A 27917-nucleotide genomic window follows, 5' to 3' on the forward strand; every position below is an offset into this window, starting at 1 on the left:
CTGGGTTTTCACACAAAACATGTCACTTTTGCTATTGTTTTCTAGGCCTAGAAATGAAATGTAGCACACTATGTTCTCCCGCCTCCCAAACACACAAACGATTGAGTATACAGATGATAAACCATGCATCAAGAAAGGCTGCAAAGAACTAACTTACTTCTTTTAGGAAATCAAAGAATTAGATGAGTGTTTTCCTTAAAGACAGTTTTAAAAGTTTAAAATCAATGTAGTGCAAAAACTAATCACTCACGAGTTTCATAGAAGGGCTGCTTTGTAATACCATACAGTCACATGAGATTCAGTGTATGTGGATTTTGACACACCCACGCTGCTGGTGGTGGTATTTTCCAAGTGGAAGTTAAAAGTTTTGCATCCTTGTTGGTTTTCAAAGGAAAATACAGGCACTTTTTACATACTCCTGAAGTCTATGAAGAGTATAAAAAGCTGTGTTCCTCTGTGGATACTGCTGGTTGGCAGTGCCCGAGGCAGTGATGAATGGAGCCAATGTCCCAAAAAAAAGGTGGATTAATTCTCTCTCTGTGTGTGTGCCATTTCCTTCTCCCTCTCTCTTTCTCCCTTTCTTTCTCTTTTGATCTCCATCCTAGAAACCGCACCCTGGCCTCACCCAGCAAGGAAATGCAGCAGGTGAGCTATGGGACGGGTGCATATTCTGTCCCAGCTGTAGCTCCTTGCCTAGCTTCTTCATTGCACAAGGGAAAAGAAGCTTCTCTACCTCCCTGTCATCAAGGAAATGCAGCGGGCCATGTGCTCACAGCTCAGGAAGGAAGTAGGGATAAGGAGGAGAGGCAGTAGGCCAGACAGGAACAAGCCATAGGATAGATCCAGCCCAGACTACCTACCAACATGCTGTTGGAATACACTTTTTATTACCCAGCACAGCCAATAGTCAGGGATTATAGTCCAAGAATTTCTGGAGGTCACCACATTGGTTATCCCTGGTGTAAGGTATTATTTATTTCCAAGAAGGGCATTGGAATAAATGTGCCCAGTGAGAACGCTATTGGAAAGAGCAGATCACAAGCACTGGGTGCTGATTAGCTCTAAATTTATGAGAATGCAACAGATCCTGGAACTTCCATTTGTGGAAGCGGAATAAGTTATGGGAAAGCTGATTCATTTCTGGTTTTGACCTCACAATGCTACAATGATCATGCTAAAAATGCATTGAAAGAATGATAGCAATGCAAGAAAATGGAAGATTTGCTTAGCGTTAGGAGAGCACCAAATTGTTTGTACCGTTCAGGTATCAAATGAAGTCAAGTAAACCAGTTCTCTAATGTTCAGCTTTAATGCTCATAGGGTTCATGGCAGCTCTCATCTGCTTACTACCCCTTTTCTGTCATCCAAAGAGGAAAATAACACCTCAGCCAGAGGAAGAGAAAGGGGGTCAGTCCATTCCTATTCTGTCCCTCTGTCCCTAACTCAGTAGTCACATGTACACCTCCTCCATCTCCCAGCTCAAGCTTCCTTTTCTCTATCCACTCTAATCTGGGGGAAAGTGTAGAGTGAAACACAACATACTTTAAAACCAATCAATCCATACAACTTTTCTTGTCCAGTTTGTCTTCTAACAAAATCATTTCCTTGCTCCCTTACGGCCATGCCACTCAAAGATTTGTCAGAGGATGGAGACCATTTTAAAAGCCTGTGATTTACTAAGGGTGGGGGGAATCTCACAAATGCAGTTAAGAGCTGGAAAGGGTTGAGAGGTTTTTAATTACTGGGGGTTTGGGGGCGCTGCTGTAGTCATAATATCAGACAGTAATATCAGTTTGTCCTTTTCATCAGACTGCACTTCTTTCAATATGGGAGACAGAGAATGGCAGGATAATCAGTCACTACCTGTTTCCTTCACACACTGAGGTTCAGTTCGTATTTTTCCTATGCTATAAAAATTATTTGAGCCTAAATCACGCAATGAAAAAAATGATAGCATTGCCAACCCCTCAAGCAATGAAAACCACAGTATAGTTTGACAGGGGAGAAAAGGAGATTCTGTCAAAAGGCAATTTCAGAAGTCTTTTATTTTCTACATAGTATTCTAGGATGCTTATGTATTATATAACACTTTTGTAGTATTTTACAAGACACAATTGCAAGGCCTCAGGCACCACCTACTTTACCAATTTAATCAAGAAAACCTGGGTTCCACTGCACAATAAGAAGAGTTACAAACCCAAAAGGCTATACAGTGGCACCTCGAGTTACGAACACTTCGGGTTACAGACTCCACTAACCCAGAAATAGTACCCCGGGTTAAGAACTTTGCTTCAGGATGAGAACAGAAATCGCACAGTGGCGGTGGGAGGCCCCATTAGCTAAAGTGGTACCTCAGGTTATGAACAGTTTCAGGTTAAGAACGGACCTCCAGAATGAATTAAGTTCTTAACCTGAGATACCACTGTACTTGAACAAAAATAAACCAATATTCCCTGCAGATATCCACTGAAATAACTGAGAAATGTCCAGCACATTGAGTGCTTAAAAAATCCACTGTAGCCTATTTCTGGGATTATCATAAAACATCACATATTAAAAGTAAACCTGCAACAAAAACAAAAGGCTGGCACCATGTAGAATCATAGAATCATAGAATCATAGAGTTGGAAGAGACCACAAGGGCCATCGAGTCCAACCCCCTGCCAAGCAGGAAACACCATCAGAGCACTCCTGACATATGGTTGTCAAGCCTCTGCTTAAAGACCTCCAAAGAAGGAGACTCCACCACACTCCTTGGCAGCAAATTCCACTGTCGAACAGCTCTTACTCTCAGGAAGTTCTTCCTAATGTTTCTTCCTAATGTGGTGTAGTCCTGTTCCTAGTTCTCTCTCAGTGTGTAGCAATTAAATAAGTGGCATGACACCAGCATGTCAAGCCACTCATTCCACAACCAGGAAGGGCTGGCCCACATATGAGGCAAGGTGAGGTAACCACTTCAGGCAGCAGGGTTCATTGGGGCAGTAGATCCTGTTGATCCAGTATACCCTGACACTGTAGACACTTCCAGCTTCATTCAATACATAACTTACAAAACACTTTAGAACACTACCCCTCCATATTTTACAGTATATCTCCCTATATTCCACTGTACCCCTCTAAACTCAATCAAGTGAGCAAGTACACCCTCTTATCAAGGTTGTTGTTGTTGTTGTTGTTTAGTCGTTTAGTCGTGTCCGACTCTTCGTGACCCCATGGACAGAGCACGCCAGGCACTTCTGTCCTCCACTGCCTCCCGCAGTTTGATCAAACTCATGCTGGTAGCTTCAAGAACACCATCCAACCATCTCATCTTCTGTCGTCCCCTTCTCCTTGTGCCCTCCATCTTTCCCAATATCAGGGTCTTTTCCAGGGAGTCTTCTCTTCTCATGAGGTGGCCAAAGTATTGGAGCCTCAGCTTCACGATCTGTCCTTCCAGTGAGCACTCAGGGCTGATTTCCTTAAGAATGGATACGTTTGATCTTCTTGCAGTCCATGGGACTCTCAAGAGTCTCCTCCAGCACCATAATTCAAAAGCATCAATTCTTCGGCGATCAGCCTTCTTTATGGTCCAGCTCTCACTTCCATACATCACTACTGGGAAAACCATAGCTTTTACTATACGGACCTTTGTTGGCAAGGTGATGTCTCTACTTTTTAAGATGCTGTCTAGGTTATAAAGGTAAAGGTACCCCTGCCCGTTTACCTTCCCGCTGGTAAGTGGTCCCTATTTATCTACTTGCACCCGGGGGTGCTTTCAAACTGCTAGGTTGGCAGGCGCTGGGACCGAACGACGGGAGCGCACCCCGCCGCGGGGATTCGAACCGCCGACCATGCGATCGGCAAGTCCTAGGCACTGAGGTTGTACCCACAGCGCCACCCGCGTGCCTGTCTAGGTTATACACTTGACCAAATCAGATCTTGAGCTGATAAGAACCAGCAGGTTGGGTCTAGGGAATATTGAATGTCTTTTTTTAATCAGGGGGTGGTATCGCTTGCCTTCAAAGTGCTAGTACTGAAGATGACCTCCTTGGACTCAGAAGTGTGTGAGAACTCCCACCCAAACACTAACAACCTCTTCTTGGGCAAGGTGTCTGGTCAGTGCCAGACATTCTTGAAGGAAAGAGATTATCCAGAATGGAGGTAGTTAGCCTAATTTTTTCTGTGCCTTCGACACCTCTGCACATGCTGGTGATAGGGGGAAAAACACCACCAATTGAGGGTAGGTGCTAGGATAGGCAGAAGAGATTTAGGCTTTGATGAGGTTCTAGATTAGCAGAGAGGCAATATCCCCTCTCCTCAAATGATCTGTGTTTATGTCAACAATTTTTATTTAACAAAAGATGTATGCTGCTGTAAAAAAGCCCTTTAAGCATGGATCAGATGAAGAGGTTATATGTGTGGAGGTACATATGTAAAAGAAAGAGGTTGGGCAGCTATGCCCACTGCTGACATCCTGCCCTGAGCTCCTTTGGAAGGGTGATAGATATAGATGATAGATAGATGATAGATAGATAGATAGATAGATAGATAGATAGATAGATAGATAGATAGAGTAAGTACCCCCCTGAGGGTTAGGTCAAGAGTCCTGCCCACTTTTGATTCAATCTGAAGAGGGGTGTCTGAAGGGGCCCATTAATTGCAATAGCTTTTCAATGTTCACTGAGCGACTTCCACAAGTTATTTTATCCAACCACTATCCTAAACCAAGTTTCTTTAGCTGATAAAGACATCGCTTTTTTGACAGGTATTTGGTGACCAGAATTAAGCAAGCAATTGAGCTTTATTATAATGGAGCTATATTACAGAAGCACACAGTATTACGCACTATACATTATTGTAATAGCACATTGTTACTATCGCTGAACCTCTGGGATGGAGTAAAATATTAGCTCAAGTAAAATAGTGAGATACAACTAAGCATGTCAAGTTTTATTTGCTAAAAACCACTATTATTGGCAAATAGGAAGAAAAACCACTCTGTGGCTTGTATAGCACAAAAAGCCTATAGCGCTGCAGTTCATCATAGAGGATTCCAGTGACGTACCACATTTTATTAGACAAATTTATCTTTAATTCTTTGGACCCCTAGGGTAAACACAGTAACTTTTTGCATTAATTACATATTTATCCCCATCAGATCCCAAACAAATGATGTTTTCATCATCATTTAAAAATAAAATGCTGTCAAGGACTCCTTTACTTAATTCTTCCTAGGGGAAGAATATAAAGAGTAATACATAGTGCACAATGTCCCCCAGTTCTCCCATGTCACAAATACATAAGCTACAACTCACGGGGAGTTTGACACATTTCCCTTCTAAATAGGCTGAAGGCATCATCTGAAATTGCAGAAAGGTAAAAGCAAGCAATTTTAGTGCTCCTGCATCCTTTGGTATGTATGACCTCCAGAAATCCAAGCTGCAACTATAACAGCAATACTATCCCCACACTAAACAGTAACAAACTAATGCTATTATTCTGCCAAGAAAAATGTTGGCCATTTGGAAAAAGGCCATAGCTCAGGGACACAACTACAGCATTAGCTTTAACACTGGTGATTTTCAGGTTTCGCAAACATGGTTCTTCCAGCTGAGTTTTTATTTCTGTCGTTTTGGATACAGAAGCGTGTGTGTGTAACTTTGCATAACAGAAGGGTGACTTCTTAATATTTTTGTGTACTTTTAAAAATAATAATAATCATAACCCAGCCATTTCATATGTTGAAAGTCACTCAGAGCCTTGGTGCGCATGATGCACAAATTTAATAAACAGTAAATAAATAAATACAAAATAGAGCATGTCTGTGGCGTATAAAACACCCCACATCCTATCCCTCAAATTAAGGTAGCATGTCTGGGAAAAACCACTTCTCTAGTCTTTGGGGAGCTGCTGCCAGTTAAGACGGACAGCAGGTCCAAGTTTTGATGTGGCTCTTACTCTTTCTCTCCTCAGACTCTTATTCCACTCACTCACTTCAGTTCTGTCTATATATAAGGAATACTGGCCAATCATTGGCACCATTTCCCCCCCTATTCAAACAGGAACAATAAAAACCAATACATATTAAAATCAATATTATGCATATATTTGTAATGGTTCCATAAGCATGAATATTAAATTCCATCATAATACATTTTTTCATGTACCCTTTCCCTGGAATCTTTCTGAGCTCCCCAGCCTATAAAAACTTAACAGTGAACGATCTCTCAATCTTCTTCCCAGCTACATCAACCATTTCACCTGCACACATTAATGCCTTGGGAATGAGAATACTGCATCCAGGTGACCAATGAGCCCTTGGAAAAGTTGTTAATCACATTGCTGTCATTCAAAGCATGGGATGAGTAATTATGCAGCTGGAGTTCACAACTGAGTATTTCAGAGACAAACTTTCAAATGGGTCTAATCATGAGCTGAGCTAAATCCTCTTCCAAACATTGAGCTCGGTCTGTAATTAGATGAGCTCCAGGACCAGCCCTGCCCACAGCTACTTGTCAACTTTCGCTTAAAATTAAGCATGACACCTGTTTCCTTAACTGCTACGCTAGATCTTTGCTATTTGCTAGACTGTTCTGCAAGCAGTAAGACACAGCTTTCCAAACTTCATGGTGGTGAAACACTTTTTTAGACACGCATCATTTCACGACACAGTAATTCAGTTTCACTAGCAAACCAGAGGTTGAACAAAACCCTTTCCAGCCCCAGGAGGAGCATGGCGCATGACACACCTACACACACAGCAGCCAACACACTAACGTGTTGCAACACCCAGTTTGGGAAGCTTTGCAGTAAGATGATTAAAATCAATCTCTCACTTTGAACTTGGAAATAGTCACTTGGCAGCCTCCCACATGATACATCATGCTTCATATACCTTGCTCATTTTAGCGTTTTTCTGAACAGTAGCAACTATTAAACTTCTGTTTTATCTAATGACCCTGGCATCTTCTGAAGCACAAAATGAACATGACATACTAAAACTTATGAGCAGAGTTGTTAACTGCTACAGCCTTCCGACAAACCCTACGCTTATTGGTAAGTTTGAAGCCTTGCAAGAGTCTGCATGACAGGCTTTACAGAAGGATATTGGATGGTGGTTGTGCTTTGTACTTCCCAGGCTTGAGAAGCCTCCTGCCAAGAAAACATTTGATGTTCTGAACCTATTGATGGCTGGCAGAACCACATTCCATGTCTCTGGAATGAGATAGCCAGATCTCATTAACACTGAGAGTTTAATCCAATTTATCATGTTTTCATTATTGTTATTATCATTATTTCACTCTTCCCAGTTACAGCGAATTACTCTTCGGGTGCTAGGACAAAGCGAAGACAGACAAATCACTGGGATTAGCATCTCACTGCAAGGTTATGATCATAGAGATAGAACAATTTGTATAACATTAAGTAAAGGACCAGCATGATGTCTAATGTGTCCTCTAACAGGAGACTGCAGTCCTGTAAGATAGACCTAGAAACATTGTACATCTTCTTCATGTTTGACACCCATCAGCTAACAGTTCTGTCACTGTCAGGAAAATTTATGAATGAAAGGAGGGCAAATAGATAAAGGATGGACTTCTTGCCATGATAGGTTTTATGAAAGGTTTGTACAGTGGTACCTCTGGATACGAATTGGATCTGTTCCAGAGCCCTGTTCACATCTTGAAGTAAACGTAAGACGTGACTGCGTGTCTGCACGTGTGCGGGTTGCGTTTTGCCGCTTCCGCGCATGCGTGTGATGTCATTTTGAGCATCTGCACATGCACGAGCAGCAAAACACGGAAGTAACACGCTCCGTTACTTCCGGGTCGCCGTGGAGTGCAACCCGAAAATATTCATCCCGAAGCTACTTCAACCCTAGATATGACTGTATGTGACTATAGCCTAAGATGTTTCTTTTAAAAAAAAACCAAAACGTTTTTTATTGAGTTTCTTTTTATAACAAATTGCAAATACAATTACAGTGGTACCTCGGCTTACATATGCTTCAGGTTACAGACGCTTCAGGTTACAGACTCCACTAACCCAGAAATAGTACCTCGGGTTAAGAACTTTGCTTCAGGATGAGAACAGAAATCGTGCCCCGGCGGTGTGGCAGCAGCGGGAGGCCCCATTAGCTAAATTGGTGCTTCATGTTAAGAACAGTTTCAAGTTAAGAACAGACCTCCAGAATGAATTAAGTTCTTAACCCAAGGTACCACTGTATCCAAATTTTATATTTTACAATCCCCACCCTCCCATTGACTCCCCCCATCTTCCCTTGATGGTTTATTACATTACTTGTTATCTTCTGCATGTTATAGCCTAAGATGTTTCCACATAATTCCATTACATTGTCTTCTCTGACTCTATGTGTGGATAGTGGAAGATTTGGATGTTCTTATACATGTGGCCCCTATTCTGCATTTCTTTTGTAAATTGATTGTCTTCAGAAAACCAGTAATTAACTTGAAGCCTTGGCATGAGAGCAGTCAGGAGCTGCCCTGCTGCCCCTCCCCCATCCACAAAACTACAGAAAAATCATTGAAAGTACTCAATTATTTGAGGTTCTGCCCCCCCCCAGGAGATGCCCGCCCCCCAAAAAAAAAACTTGCTCAAAAACTTTGGCTTCCTACCCCCAACAAAAATCCTGGCTACTCCCATGAAAGTAGATGCCAGATATTTTTAAAGGGTTATCTGGGAAATTATTCTTCCACATAGGGGAGATCTATGAAGACAAACTCAGTGACTATAAGACTGTGGCATTCCTGTCTGTAGGATGGAGTAAGGAAAACACTACATTTGAACATTACATTTTAAATACGTCTTGAAATCCCTGAAGTGGATATTTGAAGCTGTACTGTTTCATAGCCAAAATTCAAACATCAATTTCAGCTGTTATTTGGCCCTTGAAATTAACTTTTGTCGCTTTAACAGAGAAATTTGGATCATCAAGACCACTTCTCGACAACAGGATGATTCCGCTAGACTTCTGGCCTTTTATTAGAATCTCTACATTTAAATGCATTTCTTGATTTCTCTGGGGAGCCCTGACTGAAACTCTGGACAGCCACTGAAAGTCAGTGTCAAAAATACTGGCCAGATGAAGTGATGGTCTGATTCAGTATTAGGCAGCTTCCTATGTTCCTGGCAATTTGTTTGACTGAACTACTGATCTGCATTGCCAGCCTATTTTTGATTTGCCAAACAGTCATTGCTTCTAGGCCTTCCCTTAGGTGCCTTGCTCTTTCTAATATTGTTTCAAATATCTGAAAACTGAAATGGTGTCATGTTCTCTATCAGAGAAACATACCAATTCTGTCTGTCATCATCTCTCACCAGTTCCAAGCACTTCATAATCATTGCGGCTCTAATAATACATAATGATTATATCAATTTCAACATTGAAAGTGAATGTCCGGGTAGTCAATGCAAAGCTGCCAATGAGAACAACAAATTCTATGCACAAAAGCAACCATAACAACAAAGACCAAATCAATACACCTGGAGAAATTTATCTGTAACATGTTTCATCAAAATACGCTCTGTGCTGAGAAAAGAGATTAACAGTAATCTGTCACTAATTGTGTTTTCTTGGAAATGAGTCTCATTGAACTCAGTGAGCCATACATCTAAATAAATAAGTTTATGATTATGCTTTAGTAATAGAAATATAATACTAATATGGATTGCTTCTTTTTTTCTGTTTACTACAGTGCAACAAAACTACAGTGCCACAGCAGCTCCAACTTCCCATCAATGGCAAATGGGGCTATCTAGGTTTTGTGCAGAGTTGAAACACTGGTCCAGCTCCTGCTGTGGTTATTTTGCTGCTTCCCCCTCTTTTTGTCCCTGCTATGCTTCAAGCACCCCCAGATCTTCACCTTATAAGACACAAAGATGGCTGTCCCCACATACCAGTGCTAGCATTCATATACCATCAGCGACTGGCTTCAAACCAAAAGCCCACATAGACAGTTCAATTAGACCTAAGATTTTACGGAAATGTAAAGCTAGGTTGTTCATGAGTATAACCTTAATTACATCCACATAATACTATTACACCATCTTCTCTGACTGTAGGTTAGAAGAAACAACATGAGTGGAATAAAAATTTAAGATAGGCTGGGGGTGCTTATTGTGTGTGTTTTTTAAAAAGCAGGATACAAACATAGTGTTGCTGTGTACACAATTCATAACTAATCAGCCCACATAATGAAGACACACCACCTGCCTAGTATTAATTATACAGAGTCTTCCTTTAGGCATCATAGACTTGATGAGTTTTAAAAAAGGAAATGAAAGATTATAGCTTCTAGATTTTGAATGGGAGTTTTCCCAGATGGAAAGTGATAGATTGGTCTAAAAAAAAATATGTTCTACTTAGAGCCCTGAAGCATGACGGATTTCAGCATGACTAATATCTGGCAGCCAACCTTCTATCTACTTAATGCAGTCTTGCAGCCTCAGCTTTCAACTGTGTTTGCAATCCAGTCTGCAAGTTTGCCTTGCGCATCCAAGCACTAATGGCAGAACCATAGCCTGATCATAACAGGAAGCAAGGAGGTACAGTCATAATGCACCTGGTTGTGATTTATCAATCCACACCTTTGCCAGGGGTAAAGATAGGAAGAAAAGAAGAGCAATTTGGCCCCACTTTTGGTCCTGCCCACATGACCTCCTTGGACACAGGCCACTCTACCAGGCCCAGGGGCTACCAGCCACCACTGGCGGAGACTCATTAATGAAAAAAGAACCTCTGCTTCTTTAAGAAAATCAAACACATATGACTGTAAAAGGATGAACAATTATACTTTAGGAAGAAGAAAAATCATGGTTAAAATGACAAATAAATGACACATATCTGATCCAAATAGCTGAACACTAATTGTTTGCAAAATTTGATGTTTAACTGTCATGCCATCTCATCACAGAAAAATATTGAAGATGCACATGTTAAAGGCATTAAGATTTAATCACAAGGGCTGTGGTGCTATCTCATTTTAACAAAAAGAAGCCTATGAACAGAACAACAGTGAACAATCTGTTGGACACACACTGGGAACACCTTACTTGTATTTTACCTGTGCAAGGCCCATGGGCAACAAAAGCTTCACATGGTTTTTGCAGGACCCTTTCATTGCCATGTGACACGCACAGTACACCCTATGGATGGATTGTGTCCAGCATTCATGCAGTCTTCTAAATCTCAGTTGCATTGGTGTCTTACAAACAGAATTGAATGAACATTGCAATACAAATTGTACAAAAAAAAGCCCTAGGAAATGAGATCATAGGTTTCAAAACCCAACTAAGTATGTACTACTGGCTTCTACTGTATAAGTGTTTGCAACTGCATGCTGGAATATAGCTGGCTTGCTTAGTTAGTTAGTTAGTTAGTTAGTTAGTTAGTTAGTTAGTTACCGGTAGTTATTTCTGGTTTTCAGTCCATTACCAGACTAAAAGGAACCTAACTTAAGAATGGCATAGTACATAGCATCCAACAAGGGGCCAATCCAATTTGACCCTTGCACTTCAAAAATTTATTTAGAAGTGTGTATGGGGTGGTCTGACGGCTCCCCGGTTCTTTCTTGCATGCTTTTAAGCAGTTCTTATCTGCTCACAGCAGATAGAAATTGTAGTGTTTGCTGCAGTGTTTGAGCAAAAAGCCCCTGGAAACGGAGGAATGTTATGACGTGCCCTCCCTTCCTGGGTAATTGTGCAGAGAAAAGGTTGGCTGTACAATTAGCTACGTGGGGCAGTCATCTTTTTCTCCATACGATTACCCAGGTGGGGGTGGCACATCATAATGGACTGTCACTTTCAGGTGCTTTTTACTGAAAGGTTTTGAACAAGCACAGCAAGCACAGCTCTTTCTAGCTGCTGCAAGGAGCTAGGAGTGGTTTAAAAGCAAAAAGCGATGATGATGATAAAAATACTACTACTACTACTACTACTACTACTAATAATAATAATAATAATAATAATAATAATAATAATAAATAAATAAATAAATAAATAAATAAGAAAGAATTAGGGGAGCCCCCAGACTACCTTGCAAAAAGAAAAGAAGTAGTAATTTGGAGTAGACCAGGTTGGAAAGGTTCTTAGGTATACAACTTTATATGCATTTTTACATTCCAGTCTAGCAAAAGTCCACCAGATGTGGAACAGGAGATTCAGTCTAAAATATGGAGTGAACCAAAATCATCCATCATCTCTACTCCCAGGCAGAGAGGAACATGGGATATGGTGAACTGGATCTTGCTGCAAAGGGAAGAAAAGGGAAATGTTGGGAGGTGTGGCTTTGTGCCAATGACTCTGATGGCATTGTGGGGTTGGTCATAGAACCAGCATTTCCTCAGTGCTGCAGCTCATTGGGTAATGGCATAAAAGTGCTGCTTTAGTTGTTAATATTTAATTATAAGCTAGTTGCTTAGATCTGCTGCTTAGCCTGTTGTTCAGTTCAAGTCAACGTCATCTGTGCCATTTGTCTTAATTTAGTTAAAGAATTTTCTCTTTTTTAACCATGATGAAAAATGTAGCTCTATACAATTTTGCTTATCCTTTCAAATAAATTGCCCCTTCAGCGTCAGGTACATAAATAAATAAGTAAATGGGTTCTTTTCTTCTTAGGGAGTGGGATTCTTTCACAAGCTCAAGGCCTCAAAGCTGCTTTCATTATGTCCTTTGGTGACACTTCAAGTCATGATCTTCTTAACAAAAAGTACTTTGACCTCAATTGCTATGCAAAAGTTTGCAAACAAAGGTGTACACAAATTTGCTTTCCATTTCGCTCTGTCAGGGTCATTGAATTCAACACTTTCCTCAAATATTGGCTTGAGTGCTACTTATAAATTTTGCACATTTTTAGTTCCATTAAAGCTGCTTCCTAAGATCAAATCTTTAAAAAACAAACCCATACACATCTAAGTTTATTGTCAGAATATGTGCACAGATCAGACAATCTGGGAGGAGTGTTTTACGCTCTGTGGGAGCAGTGCAGGCAGGGACAGGGGAGTACACAATTAATTGTGTCAATTACATGTTTTCAATTACATTACAAACGTGCTAAACTCAGTCTTAATTACGTCTCACTTCCCCATGTAGTGACAGCAGGGTGCATATTAGGGTTTCAATATACACATCTAGTTCAATGGAAGCAGAAGGTGACTTTGTATAAGTACCTTTTATTTCATCCATGCACAGGTTGTGAAAAAATATGCTCAGCGGGAGCATGATACATTAAGAGGAGTCTATGGTGTCAGTCAGCCTTTGAATATAATCCTGCAATGAGTGATGATGCTTTAGGGCAGGGCTTCCCAAATTGTGCTCCATGGACCAGCAGTGATCCAGGAGCTTCATTCGGGTGGTCTGTGATATGTCTGCATAAAACATTAATATTGATTTTTTAAAAAAAAATTATTGCTTTATTCTATGGAATGCAAAATTTAATACAATAAAGTATAATATAAACAAAAGAAATAATTAAAACACATTATAACCCACGTAGTACAATGCATTGAAATTGCTACAACAGGCACCAAAATCATTCAGTAGTCTGTCAAGACCATTAGCAATTGTCAAGTTGTCCATGGGGGGGGGGGAGAGTTGGGAGACATTGCTTCAGGGATTGTGGCTATCAACGTGCATGCAATTGGCAGCAGGACCACAGCATGAGTTTCAGTAAATGAAGACAAGAGTTTAGGAAAACAAATAAAAATATGGCATGCCCTACCAGTGGCGTAGCAAGGGCAGGTGGTACCTGGTGCGAAAAAATTCTTGCCATCCCCCCAACACGCACAAACACTGAAACTATTTATTTATTTATTGCCTTCAAAAATGGTTTGACTTTATTTCACATCTTCTGACAAAGGAATGTGGACTCTGGGCCTCTGATAACAAGCAGGCGACTGTGGATAGATACTTAAATCTACAGGGTGGGTTGTGTTTTGGCTTATGTTATTTTATTTATAGAAGGCATGTCCAACTCCCAAGAGACTGTGATCGACTGGCAGTGATCTACCCATTGGATTGACCAAAGCTTTTCTTTTTTTCTTTTTCGCAGAGCCAACTTTTTTTTTGGGGGGGGGGAGTGAGTCTGCCTACCGCCCTACAGCTGAGGGGGAGGCAGCGGGTGGACTGTTTTGGCAATGTCAAAACGCCAAAGCCACAGCGTCTCTCACAGATGGTGAGTGCCACACAGAATTCTGTCACCCCCTTCAGAGGTGACACCCAGTGCAGAACACCCACCACCACCACCTTGTCCGCCCTGTGCCCTACACTTCCAATCTACTGGTCGCAAGATGTATGTTGGGCCACCAATGCACGACAAAGCTTAATGAGAGCAGGAGCTGTCTCTGACTTTTATATATATATATCAAGGAATGTTCTATGCACAATGAAAAGTGCAGGGAGCCCCTGCTCAACGAGAGTGCTAATATATACTTTTAATTAACATGGCCACTCAAACTTTCTGCATTGCCATAAAAGGGGCCCCACTGATTTGGTGGATTTGGTAAAAGGACAGATCCTGCACATGAAGAAAAAAAAGTACATGCTTCGAATGGAATAGCCTGAAGGTTTCCCTACCTTTTCATAGCTGTGCCACACTCTGTCTCCCCTCCCCAGTTATAACTGGAAGTACAGTTCACACTTACACCCAATCAGGTTTATTTTTAAAGGTTGACGTGGGAATATTAAACACTTTCAAAGGAACCCATCCTTTTATTTCTGCTTAAGTCATTTTGAAAGGGAGGTAGGCCCAATGTTCATGAAGAGATCAAAAGGCAGGGAACTCAGATGCATCAAAATAAGGAGTGGTTGACTGATCTAATAGAGAGATACGAAAAATTGCATGGGCCTGGAAAAGCTGGCTGACAAGAGGTAGGCAGAAGTAGTGAACAGAAACAGTGAGCAGCCTGCTCTGTGAATGGATGATTTGAGCTCACAAACCTTTAGTTCATTTTTCATAACACACTAGTGAGCACTACCACACAGTCTGGAAATTACTGGACTAACCTGACACAGTTCCTTTTACTTGTTTGGACAAAATACTAGTGGATTCTGGAAGTATCCTCATTCAAATATGCTGAACATTTCTTTTTTCCTGCCAACAGAAATTGGAAGGCACAGGAAAGATAAAACAGGCTTCAGGCTGTCACCAGCTGTTACACAATTGTTTGCTTATCTGGAAATAAGTGAAGACATTTGGCCTATGTTGCTCTAAGAGTTTTCAAAACACATGCATCTATCGAATGGTCACATAGTGCTCAGGTTCAGAGCCAAAATGCCACACTCTGCTCCTTTGTTGATCATTCCAGGGGCTGCAGACAGGCAAATTTCACACACTGTGAACAGGAAGAAACTATATGCCTCTCCATTGCCTAAGCGAGGCTCATAGGTGAGGCACTGCAAGGGTAGCTAAAGAACCCACCGCACTGCAGAACAGGAAGAAAGAGGAAACACACTTGCACAACCTATTGCCTAGGCAACTATAGATACGCTGTCTCTCTTCCCATTTTGCGGCAATGTAGTGGCAGAGGGTGATTCCATCCTATTTGCATTTATATGCAAAACTACCTGATTTGCAAAAACATTATGTCAGCTGAAACACAGCCACCCTACAAAATCTCGCAATGCAGTTCTCCAGACAAATAATGTGTTCAAAAATGCATATAGTGGGGTAAAGTGTGCACAAAAATGCATGCATTGGTGGAAATAATACAAATTTGTTGGATGAGGCTTTGCAAAAATGTGTAAATCAGGTAAAATTACACGCAAAGATGTGTATATTAGGATGAATTCTAAAATGCTGCTAAATTTTCACAAGGATCTGCTTTTTTTATTTAAAAAATCACAATGTGGAATGTGGAGAACTGAGCTTAAAACTGGAAAAAAAATGAGAAACCGAGAGAACGAAATGGAAATATTGGACCATCCCTACTCCCTGGGCAACACTATATTTTTCACATCTATTTTTCACATCACTGCATAACCAATTAGATGACAATGTTGGGGCATTTGACCAGATGTCAAAGAGAAAAATAACTACCAGACTTTTAGAAGACATTTGAAGGCAGCCCTGTTTAGGGAAGCTTTTAATGTTTAACAGATTATTGTATTTTAATATTTTGTTGGAAGCCGCCCAGAGTGGCTAGGGAAACCAGATGGGCAGGGTATAAATAAATTTGTTGTTGTTGTTGTTGTTGTTGTTGTTGTTGTTGTTGTTGTTATATTATGTGATCCTTGTTTAGTTAGGATCATAAGAATGTAGGAACAACCTCATGGATCAGGACAAAGCTCCATGCGGTTCAGCATGCCGTTCACATAGTGGCCAACCAGATGTCAATGGGAAGCCCAAAAGGAAGAGTGGAGTGCAATAGCACTCTCTCCACTTGTGATTCCCATCAACTCCACTTATGGAGCATACTCCCTCCAAGAGTGGAGGAAAATATAACCACTGTAGCTAGTAGCATTGTCTTCCATAAATTTGTCTAATCCAGTTCTAAAGCCACCCACGTTGGTGGCCAGCTTTGCTCCAATTTGTGGGAGAAAGCTCCTTAGCTCACCTCTGAACTGTTTGAACAAGTTGTCTCTCTTGTTCTTAATCTTTCAACATTCAGCCTCACTGGATGTCCACACGTCGTAGAGCTATGGCAGAGTGAGAAAATCTTTTCTCTCTCCGCCTTCTCCATACTATGCATAGTTTTCCTTGCTTCTGTCAGGTCTCCCCTTACTTGCATTTTCTCAAAACGAAAAGCCTCAAATGCTGCAAACTTTCCTCACTAGGGGAAACCATAGAGTAGGAGGGAAAAAACTGGAACAGACAAATGTGAACAGCCATCAGGGAACTTGATACGATGCAAAGTTTGATAGAGTTACAATTCACAAAGATAGCTAGGAGTAAGCAAGAGGGGGTTTTTTTTGGATGGCATGAAATGCTCACCACACACAATGAGAATACATGGAAAGGAGATTTCCAAGTACAGTGGTACCTCGGGTTAAGAACTTAATTCGTTCTGGAGGTCCGTTCTTAACCTGAAACTGCTCTTAACCTGAGGTACCACTTTAGCTAATGGGGTCTCCCAATGCCGCCACACCACCGCCACCATAGCTGTCAATTTTTCCTTTTTCTTACAAGGAATCCTATTCAGAATAAGGGAATTTCCCTTTTAAAAAGGGAAATGTTGACAGCTATAGCCGCCACATGATTTCCGTTCTCATCCTGAAACAAAGTTCTTAACCTGAGGTACTATTTCTGGGTTAGCGGAGTCTGTAACCTGAAGCGTCTGTAACTTGAAGCGTATGTAACCCGAGGTACCACTGTACTAGTGAGAATAGGGCAAGCCCTGCTCCACACACCTTAAAGGACCACATAAGGTTCGCCTAGCAAACTCTAATGATGCAGCTGTGCAAAATATCAACACATAGGTAAAATGTAATGGCAATACCTGACTTATTAGCTCCATTTTGAAAACAGAATCAACAAACTTTTAAAACATTATAGAACTGAAAAACTGTATGAGCAATGCACACCTGCAATTTACAGTATCTGACTACTAAATGTCAGTATTAATATTCATATTTCTGATTTACATGCCGACTCCTCTGTTGCAAATGGAACAAGGTTCCCTTGATTTGCATGGCAGCAATACTACATTTCATGACTGGATGCAAGACAGAATGCACTTTTAATGTGCATAATAAATTGGCTTCCTAATTAATGCGGAATGTCTTATAAAGACCAGCCAACCAAAGGAGAATGCACTGAAGTGAATTCTGAGTCAAGCCAGATTCCTTGGAATCTAGAATATGGTTCTTGCGATACTCATCTGAATGACTTTGATATGGTATATGTGCAGAAGAAATCAATGTATTCAAAAGAGTCTGTGGAGATTAGTTGTGAGGAAAATAAACCTTTTAGCCACCTTGCACATTTTTGGGAGGGGGGAGGGGAAGTGGGATACAAATCTAACAAAAAATTTTTGTACATTTGGATGTGAGGAAATTTCTTTAGAAATAGAAGTTCATCTTTAATTTTGGGATTTAGGCCTTCTTAGGGTATAGATTTCTATTAAACATATGAGGGGCAGTCTTGTGGCATTATTCATCACCAATAAGTGGATATGAAAGAACTCTAAAGTCTGGCAAACTCATGCTGGTAGCTTCGAGAACACTGTCCAACCATCTTGTCCTCTGTCGTCCCCTTCTCCTTGTTCCCTCAATCTGTCCCAACATCAGGGTCTTTTCCAGGGAGTCTTCTCTTCTCATGAGGTGGCCAAAGTATTGGAGCCTCAGCTTCACGATCTGTCCTTCCAGTGAGCACTCAGCGCTATCTTCTTGCAGTCCATGGGACTCTCAAGAGTCTCCTCCAGCACCTTAATTCAAAAGCATCAATTCTTCAGCGATCAGCCTTCTTGATGGTCCAGCTCTCACTTCCATGCATCACTACTGGGAAAACCATAGCTTTAACTATACAGACCTTTGTTGGCAAGGTGATGTCAGGCATCTTTTAATTTCGTGACTGCTGTCACCATCTGCAGTGATCATGGAGCCCAAGAAAGTAAAATCTCTCACTGCCTCCATTTCTTCCTTCATTCCTTCATGGATCACTGCCTTGTCGTGGGGAAGGGGCTTGAACAACCCAGAGAAGCTATGAGTTATGCCGTGCAGGGCCACCCAAGATGGACAAGTCATAGTGGAAGTTTGGATTAAACGTGCTCCACCTGGAGCAGGAACCAGCAAGCCACTCCAGTATCCCTGCCAAGAAAACTCCATGGACAGAGACAACAGGCATATAAAAGTGAAACTAGACTCAGGCTATATTATGTTATTTCTCAGTAACACCTCCACTCCTATTCTGAGATTGCACTTACCCCGACTGTCACACCTGAGTCTGGGGCACTGTTTGCACTACTCTAGTTGCAAAACCAATGAGACTTGCTTCCTGGCAGGAGCACCTCCCCTACTCGCAGGGAAACCCTTTTTCGGGGACCCGAAGCGACATATTTTGAATCAACCGCTACTTTTACGGAGTGAAGCCGCACAGCCGTTGCCGGAGAGCGCTGACTTTTTCCTGTGGACAATTGGACTCTAAACAAGTACCCGTGAGTAGAACGGAAAATTGGATTAAGAAACATTTTAATTTGGCACTGAAGCGGGAAGGTTCTAAACAGGAAGTCCGACTCCCATTTTTGTAAATAGATTGAAGCAAAAATTCTGCAAGCTAAAGTCTGGAAAGTCGTATATAAAGGTCTAAATTTCCTTCAGTTATTACCACCAAAACCCCTCTTGGAAGCAGGAGAAAAGGGGGGGGGGGAATCTTTGACTGTTAAAGCCTGCAGGAGAGAGAGTAAAGAAAGATAAATTTCCACCGTCTCAAACCTGGGAACGGGATGTCAGAGACAGAAATTTATGGGGAAGTTCATTGACTGTGAATGAATCGTCTTTTGACAGATAGTTAAAAAAGAGAAACAAATTGATTCCAATGTTGCCTTTTGCATTCAAAAGAAACAAAATATTTGAAAAATGAAAGTAATTTCTTTTGTTGGTCCTGCTTTTAAAAGATGGATACAAATAGAAATTGTCTCCTCTAGAGGGAGCTTGTTAAATTGTTGCTGGAGTCGAGCTGGGGATTTCACAGCTGTGAAGATTAGGATCATGAGACCAGACTCTGACCAGACTCTGACCTTGAATAAAAATGTGTTTAGAAGAAGTTTTGGTGCTTGCTTTTTGCAAGACAAGCGCTTTGCTAGAGCAGATGCATGAGAAGATGGATTTGATGACTGTTGCAGTTAAAAACGTTGGACAAACGGCGAATACCCATATAGAAATCATTCAGGAACCAACCCAGGAACCTGTTTTGACAGGGCAAGGGCAAGTGCAGAAGATAATGGAGGAGGTTGCTGTTGAACCTCAAGTAACACAAATGGAGAGAATCGAGGCCTTGCAGGAGCATAAGCCGCTGTTCTTGAAGTTTGAATCTGGAGTGGACCGGGGAGGTCTGGAGTTGTGAGGGCTCTTAATTTTGGAAGGACTTTGGAACATGCTTTTAAATACTTTCTGGATTACAGTGTTGACTGTGGGGAATGGGACTGTGGGGAATGGGCTGATCTGCTGAGGGGAGATGGAGATATTTTTGGATTGGAGTCCTCCCGAGACCTACCCCCCAATGAGAAAGGAAAGAAATTAAGAAAAAGATCAACAAAAGACAAAGTAAAGTGCAGGTATAAACAAGAAGAAGATCTGCAGAAGGGACATGGAAGAGACTTAAGAGCCTCGGACATAAGATCACCAGGTTGATGGACTAGATGGAATGGATAAGAAGGACTGACAAAACCCGAGACCAGGAAGAAGAGACGTTGGATGAAGATTGGAAGAAAGTTTTTAAAAATTTATTTTGAGAATTAGTGTAAAATTAACAAGTATTAGGAAAAATGTTGGAATGAAACTATTTGGCTTTAGTAGAAATGATATAAGGAGTCATGTACAAACAAGTATTAAGTTTTAAGGTTTTTTATGGTAAGATAAGGTTAAATAAATTAAGGTAAATTGAATGACAGAATATAGTGAAAGATGGAAAGGATTTGCTGAGTTAATTAATAGGTTAGATCGTCAAGATAAATTATATAACAAAAATTGAGAAAGATGGAAAGAATTTGCTGAAACAATTAATTAAATTAGAATACAAAAAGGGAGGTGTGAGGAGGTCGATGAAACAAGTAAATGAAAGATAAAGATATGGAACATTGGAAGTGTGTTTTAATGTTATTGGGGGTTTTTTGCTGTATTGTTGTATTGTTTTTTATGCTTTTCCTTTTATGTATTGTATGTTTTGTCAATTTTTTGTTGTTTTCTTTTCTTCTTTTTTCTGTAATTCTTAAACCTTCTAATAAATATTATTTTTTTTTTAAAAAAAAAAAAAGAGACTTGCTTCCTGGCAGATGTTGTTTGCCAGGTGAGAGAACGGGAATGGGAAAGTAGTGGAGAGTTCTGAATTGGTTTTGTACTGACCTCTCCAACACCTTGGGAACTCCTTCCTCCCCATAAGTGACAGCTGGGAAGCTAGTGTTAATGGTTCTACTTCACCCAGTGAGCTACTTCTGCCTAATTACTACCCTTCCCAGCACACTCCTGCCATGAAATAAAATCTTAACAATGGAAACAGTGGTGGTTGGTGCTCCTTGGCAGCAGATACATCCTCCTTTTGTTTTCATATCTTTGTTAATCTGCTATCCATTCCTTTTGCTAATAAAATGTTTCGGAGATGCAGGGGGAGACACGCCACATCAAGGTGCAAAGTTTCAGTGTGGAAATATTAAAAGAATGTTTCTTCATTTCTGTTCCTTTTTTTGTTTCAAAAGTTATTTTAAATAAGTGAGCCTGGGGTCTCAAAAAGTTATTTTTCAATAGAGTGATTTGCTGCAAGACAAAGAATACAATCAAATAAAGGAAAATTCTTATTGAGTTATATGAAACAGGTATTTCTGCCTTTAAGCCATATACTGAATAATATCAGAGCATCTACAGAGAGAATTGCCCAATTCCCATTACTAAGTGCATTTGCATTGAATATGCACATTCTCTGATGTTTCAGACTCATGGCTGAAAGTCTGATAAACAGATATCACCACCTAAATTTGTATTTCAATTCACTTTGAAAGACAAAGGGAACTGCTGAATATTCAGATTTGAACATCTAGCCTTAGAATCTACCTTAAGAGCCCCAAGGAGAATTTTAAAGTATTAAATTGATTTCAACCCAAGTTTTATGACCCCTGTTCAATAAGTTGGTTAATCACTGGCTCCAGTCTCATTCAATTCAATGCTGTTGATACAGGGAGAGAGGTCTTTAAAAGGTTGATTTTATGAAAGGATTTGCATTTAGGCTTAACAGAGACCAGAAGCGATGCACAAAAATAAACATCAGACACCAGTGCTGAACACAGTAAGTCCCATTGACCACATCAGCACTGACTTCTGAGTAAATATGCAGAGTTTGCTTTCAAATTCAGACCTCTACCCTCAGGTCAGGTCAAACCCTCAGGTTTACTAGGAAAACTGAACATACACAGCTATATGTCTGCATAAGAGGTAATAATTCATTTTTCAAAAATAATTGAAATGCTGTTTTCTAAACTAAAGTTCTTAGCCTATTGCAGGGGTGGCAAACGCAGCTAGATGTTTCTGGACTATGACTCCCATTTTCCCTAACTTGCCATGCTGGCTGAGACTGATGGGAGTTGAGTCCAACAACATCTCAAAGACAATAGGTTAGCATACAGAGAGTCACTGCAGTGGTGGGACTCATTCTGCACACCCCTGCTTCCCCTTTGTACACACAAACTGAATGCCTAAAGTGAGTTAAGGTGTTAACCATTTCCAGTAACAATTTTTGAGCGACTTTTCTCAGCCCCATTAGCTGCTTAGAAAGTGAGAAATGTAAATGCCTTTCTATCTTGGATCAATTTGCTCCTGTTTGCTCCTGCAAACTGTAATCCATGGTATCCATGTCAATAAAACCACATCAATGAAGCAAAGGTTATGGCCTCATTGATGATGATCAGAAAGTGCCAAAGAATCTTGCTGTAAAACATGGGATAACATTCAGAGACCTGTGAGACCCCACACTATATATGTGAGATGCACACTCTAAATGTAAGATGCAAATTAAAAGCAAGCATTTCACCACCTTTTGGGATTCGGCTTTCTTTCTACACCTAAAATACTTTTGGACAAACTTTTCATAGGATATGAGGGAAATGTGAATGGACTGGAGGTCATCCATTATATGCTGGTTATATCTCTTTTACTTTGGATTCACAGAAGCAAAGCCATTATGACAGATGCAGGTATGACACAGAGAAATCTCAACATTCTGCAATTTGCTTAACACTTTCCTTTTTTATATTTTTAAAACTGAGGGAAAAAAATTTAAGTAGCTATAGTTCTTGAAATGTGCTCATGGGTACAATGATCTCAGCAGAGGGAGAAAATGGAAGCAACAAAAGTTCATCCTAATTCAGAATGTCAGAGCATTTCAACATTTATCTTACATGAAGAAAAATCCTGAAGACAATCCACTGGGAACTGAACATTTCATTTCAGTGAAGTCTGCATGTGAAAACTTCCTGGAAGATTGTGGCCCTTGTTACCAACCAACTTTATACACACAGAAAAGCACTTTCCCAAATTGATCTCATTCAGAAATAACAGTAACATTTGATGTTAGGCTAGCTTAGTTACAACAGGCAACAATGTAAGCTTCCACGGAACTGACTCTGGGCTTTTCGACACAATAAAGTCTTACCACTGCCACTGTCAACTAGAATGGGGTGACTGAGGAGAAGGGGTAAAACACACACACAGCTAGAATATATGAATCCCATTACAAGGTGGATCCAACTTCTCAATTCAAAACAAGAATTGCATCCTATCCCATCCAACTCCTCTGTAAGGTAAAGGTAAAGGACCCCTGGACGATTAAGTACAGTCAAAGGCAACTATGGGATACAGCGCTCATCTCACTTTTATGTCGAGGGAGCCGGCGTTTGTCCACAGACAGCTTTCCAGGTCATGTGGCCAGCATGACTAAACGACTTCTGGTGCAAAGGAACACTGTGACAGAAGCCAGAGTGCACGGAAACGCCGTTTACCTTCCTGCTGCAGCAGTACCTATTTATCTACTTGCACTGGCATGCTTTTGAACTGCTAGGTTGGCAGAAGCTCGGACAGAGCAACGGCCTCACTCCGTCGTGGGGATTTGAACTGCTGACCTTCTGATCAGCAAGCACAAGGGCCTCAGTGGTTTAGACTACAGCATCACCTGCGTCCCTTTTACTCCTCTGTATTACCAGTCAGTCTACCTACTCTTCTCCAAGAAGAATAAAAGTCTTGGGGAAGAGGGTATTATGCAGCAGAGGGGAGAAGGCGGGAACCCAGGAGGGGGCATGGTGTCAAATGGAATGTACTCATACTTTCCCACTGGAACATGTGGCTTGATGAGATCATTGTGTGCTTAGCATCTTTTACCACCTTAGAGAGGACTTGGCCTATTCTCCATCCCTTCGCCATTTGTTCCCTTTCCCTAAGGAAGAAGGTTCGTCTTGCAGGAAGAGTGAGAGAGTTAAATAAATAGGGAGTCTCGGGAAATGGGGGAAAATTTGAGTTGGCCAAGTCAAAATCAAACTTGAAAACTCAATTTAAAAATACCACCCTGAATAGTTCTCTCTGTGCCTGACCTATGGTGGCTGTCCCATCCATATAAGCCATTGCTTTAACTGCAGCCATCAGATGAAAAGCAGGCATGTGATAACTTACCTTTAGCTTGAAAGTGTCGAGGTGAATTTAAGACAGAACTTGCTCACACTTTCAAGGAAAGGAATGGGCAGTGTAAAAAATATCATTCTAGCCACTTGCAGCTGTGTTCCATTGAGAGCGCATCACTGGTTGGCATTCAAAGCCTTAAAGGATAAGGTTAATCACAGTTCTTTAATGTTTGTCTCCACACAGTTTCAATCACATTACAAATGTGGAGATTATTTCCTCCCTCCGTCTCCTTGCCACCACCACCAATTCCCTGCAGATATGGTATCTTTTATTCTGACATTTTACTTATCTTAAACTTAAGCTTATCTTTATTTAGTAGCAGAAACCACTGTTTTCTCCAGAGTATCAAAGCTTAATCCCTTTTGTGATCTAGGAGATATCTGGGAGAGCATTGGAAGAAGAAAATATATATAAACAAATCCAACTTGACTAATTGTTCTGTGTCACACAAGCTATTTCTTACCTTTACTCCCTTTCTTGAAGAAAAATAAATGCTTTTTTTTAAGAGAGAGAGAGAGAGAAATCAAAAGCACAAGGAAGGCAGAGTCTACCTAGAGGATTATAGTGTAATTAATGCCAAGTCTAGCTGGGGAGAAATCTCAATAACTCATTTCAAAAGTGGAATCACCCTTGTAACTCGGAGCCTGTTGATCCACTGAGACTGGTGCATGAAAAGCTCAGCTGCCTATCGACTTCTCTGCCTCTTACACACTGTGTAGTAGCAGCAGAAAGTCTTCTGACGCCTAGGGCCTCATGTGGATCACTTTATTAATTTTAATACAATTTTAAAAATCACTTTAGTTAAATTTCCAGAGCTAGGTGATTGAAAGAAAGATCCAAACCTGGCAAGTAATCACATTACTGAAAATTTACTGAAAAAATGATGGAAGAAAAGCTTCATTATTTCTCCTTAAACCCAGACCCGGAAGGAACCATGCTTAATTAGTGCATTTATTGATATAAAGGTCTACAATGGTATGGTTTTACTTAAATGACTCTGCACGATCTCACCCCTCCATATGGAACAGTCACAAGAATGAGACTCACCACAGCTCCCCATAAATGATGGTTAGTTCAAGCAACCTAGGATCAAACCATGGTGCATTCTCCTGCTTGTTCACTAACTACAGTTTCAACTAACCATAGTTCCCAAGTTAAAAAATAACAGGAAGCCTCTGGTTAGTGTAAAACAGGAAGTAGATACTTCCAATTTTGTCCTTGAGAACGGGTCTTTTCTGTAGTGGCTCCCCATTGGTGGAATGCTCTTCCTAGGGAGGTTCGCCTGGTGCTTTCATTATATATTTTTAGGCACCAGGCAAAAGTGCTTCTCTTCAATTTCCTCTCAGCTAAAGAATGCATGACAGATGCCATCCAATCTCTGCTTAGAAATATCCAAGGAAAACAGTTCACCACCTTTTGAGGGAATCTCCTTTCCCATAACTTGAAGCCATTGGTTTGCATCCTACCCTTCAGGGCAGGAGAAAACAAGCTTGCTCCATCTTCTATGTGGCAGCCCTTTAGGTACAGTGTTGCCCCGCAAGACGAATGCCTCGCAAGACGAAAAACTCGCTAGGCGAAAGGGTTTTTCGGTTTTGCGTTGCTTCGCTAGACGAATTTCCCTATGGGCTTGCGTCGCAAGACGAAAACATCTTGCACTTTTTTTTTAAAGCCGCTTGAAGAGGCGCAGTTGCGACGGACCGTGCTTTGCAAGACGAAAAACATCGCAAGACGAAAAGACTCACGGAACGAATTATTTTCGTCTTGGGAGGCACCACTGTATTTGAAGATGGTTATCATATCTCCTCTCAACCTCCTCTTAGCCAGGCTAAACATACCCAATTCACTCAAGCGCTTCTCATAAGCCTTGGTTTCCAAACCCCAATCATCTTGGTTACCCTCTTCTGTACATGTTCCAACTTGTCAATATGCTTCTTAAATGTAACATGTAAAAATATCAATATGACCACTTATATTAAAGACTTGATTCAATTGATTCTGCAAAACAATGACCAATATCCAAAATAAATATGAGGACATGCTCACATGTGCCAAATTTTATGAATCAAAGAACTAATTCTACCTGCAAATGTCACATGAAAAATTGGCCATAGGACTTAGCTACTGCTTTATTTTTAACCTGCATCATTCTAAAAGTTTAAGGAAAATGAGAAAATATCACTATATTGAACCTAAGAGGGATGAGGGGAGTCCTTGCTCTCTTCAGCCTTCAGAAACTGGATGTCATTTATAGGCAAACAAGATCAAAACACTCATTTGCAAGAGAATACATTATTTCATTCATTGACATCATACCTGGAAAAGCTTGGAACATTCAAGGTTGCAAAAGGTTGCTCTTTTCATTTTATTTCTATTTACTGTTTGATATTTTTAAGGAAGAAACACCAAGGTCTACACTAATGTCACAAGGCAAATAGAAATAGCACCCAATAGCCTATTGCTAAACTCTTTAAAAACTTCCTAATATCACTTTTTGTTGTCTCATAGAAAGAACTTTGCAACACATCTACTGGTAGTTTATGGTGAAATTAAAGAGAAGAGATCCCCTCTCAGTGCAAAGATCTAATGCCCCAAGCCAAACCTCATCTGTACTATTCTCCACCATTAGAAGCTTGTCTCCCAGCAGCAGCACTGCCATCTACCGAAGGGGTGAGATGGTGGAGAAGTTCATGCTTTTAGATTTATACTGTATTGTGTTTTCTATTTATGATATAATAAACGTAGGCATATTTATTATTAATACTGTAACCATGTAGTAATTTATAAATGCAAAGGAAAACGGAGGAAAAGCAAACACTTGGAACGTCTGTCTTCTTGACAAAAATAGTAGAATTTGTTTTCAAGTTGCTATCCTTCAGATTCCTTTACTCAATGCAAGAGAATATTAGATGACCAGCATGTTTCTTCCCAACATGGGATGGGAGAATGCACAAAGGAAATACGTACAGTATTTTTATATGAATTAGTTTGGGACACACATTGCTACATTGTTGTTGACGTTAAGCAACTCTAGGTATAATGGGTGACTAAACAGGAGTCCATTAAAAGCTCCATGTAAGCTTTCTAAGCAAAGAGTAAGAGTTGAGTTAAATATTATATATAATGTTAAGAGAGAGAGATTGTGTGTGTGTAGCAGAGGCAGTGTGAATAGAAAAGCATGAATAGAAAGAAAATATCACTGCTAAGCTTGAAATGGAAATTAACTAATATTGTGGAACAGACTCCCACAAGAGGTGGTGGGCTATACTTCCTTGGAGGTTTTTAAACAGAGGTTGGATGGCCATCTGTCATGGATGCTTTAGCTGAGATTCCTGCCTTGCAGGGGGCTGGACTAGATGACCCTTGGGTCCCTTCCAACTCTAACATTCTAGGATTCTATTATTCTATTGGAAAAAGAGCTTGTTAATGCACTACTCACCACATTGTAAGAAATAAATTATTACTACAAATTGGAACAACATTAGGTTTCGCTTTCAGTTTTTAAATCAAATTTTCATTTTTAATTAGCAGATACATGAAAGCAGCAGTACATCATGTACTGTAGCTGAAGAGGATGGCTCAATTCTGACATCTCCACGTGTGAAGAATGA

At 40.6% G+C, this 27917-nt stretch overlaps 1 protein-coding gene across 8 annotated transcripts in view; it reads right to left on the reverse strand.

Annotated features, from left to right (window-relative positions):
* The window catches only part of SORCS1 (sortilin related VPS10 domain containing receptor 1), a 496054-nt gene that overhangs the window by 337109 nt on the left and 131028 nt on the right, over positions 1–27917 (reverse strand). The gene's annotated exons all lie outside the window — the stretch shown is intronic.

Source organism: Podarcis bocagei (genome assembly GCF_964188305.1).
Source record: "Podarcis bocagei genome assembly, chromosome: 4".
Taxonomy (NCBI): domain Eukaryota; kingdom Metazoa; phylum Chordata; class Lepidosauria; order Squamata; family Lacertidae; genus Podarcis; species Podarcis bocagei.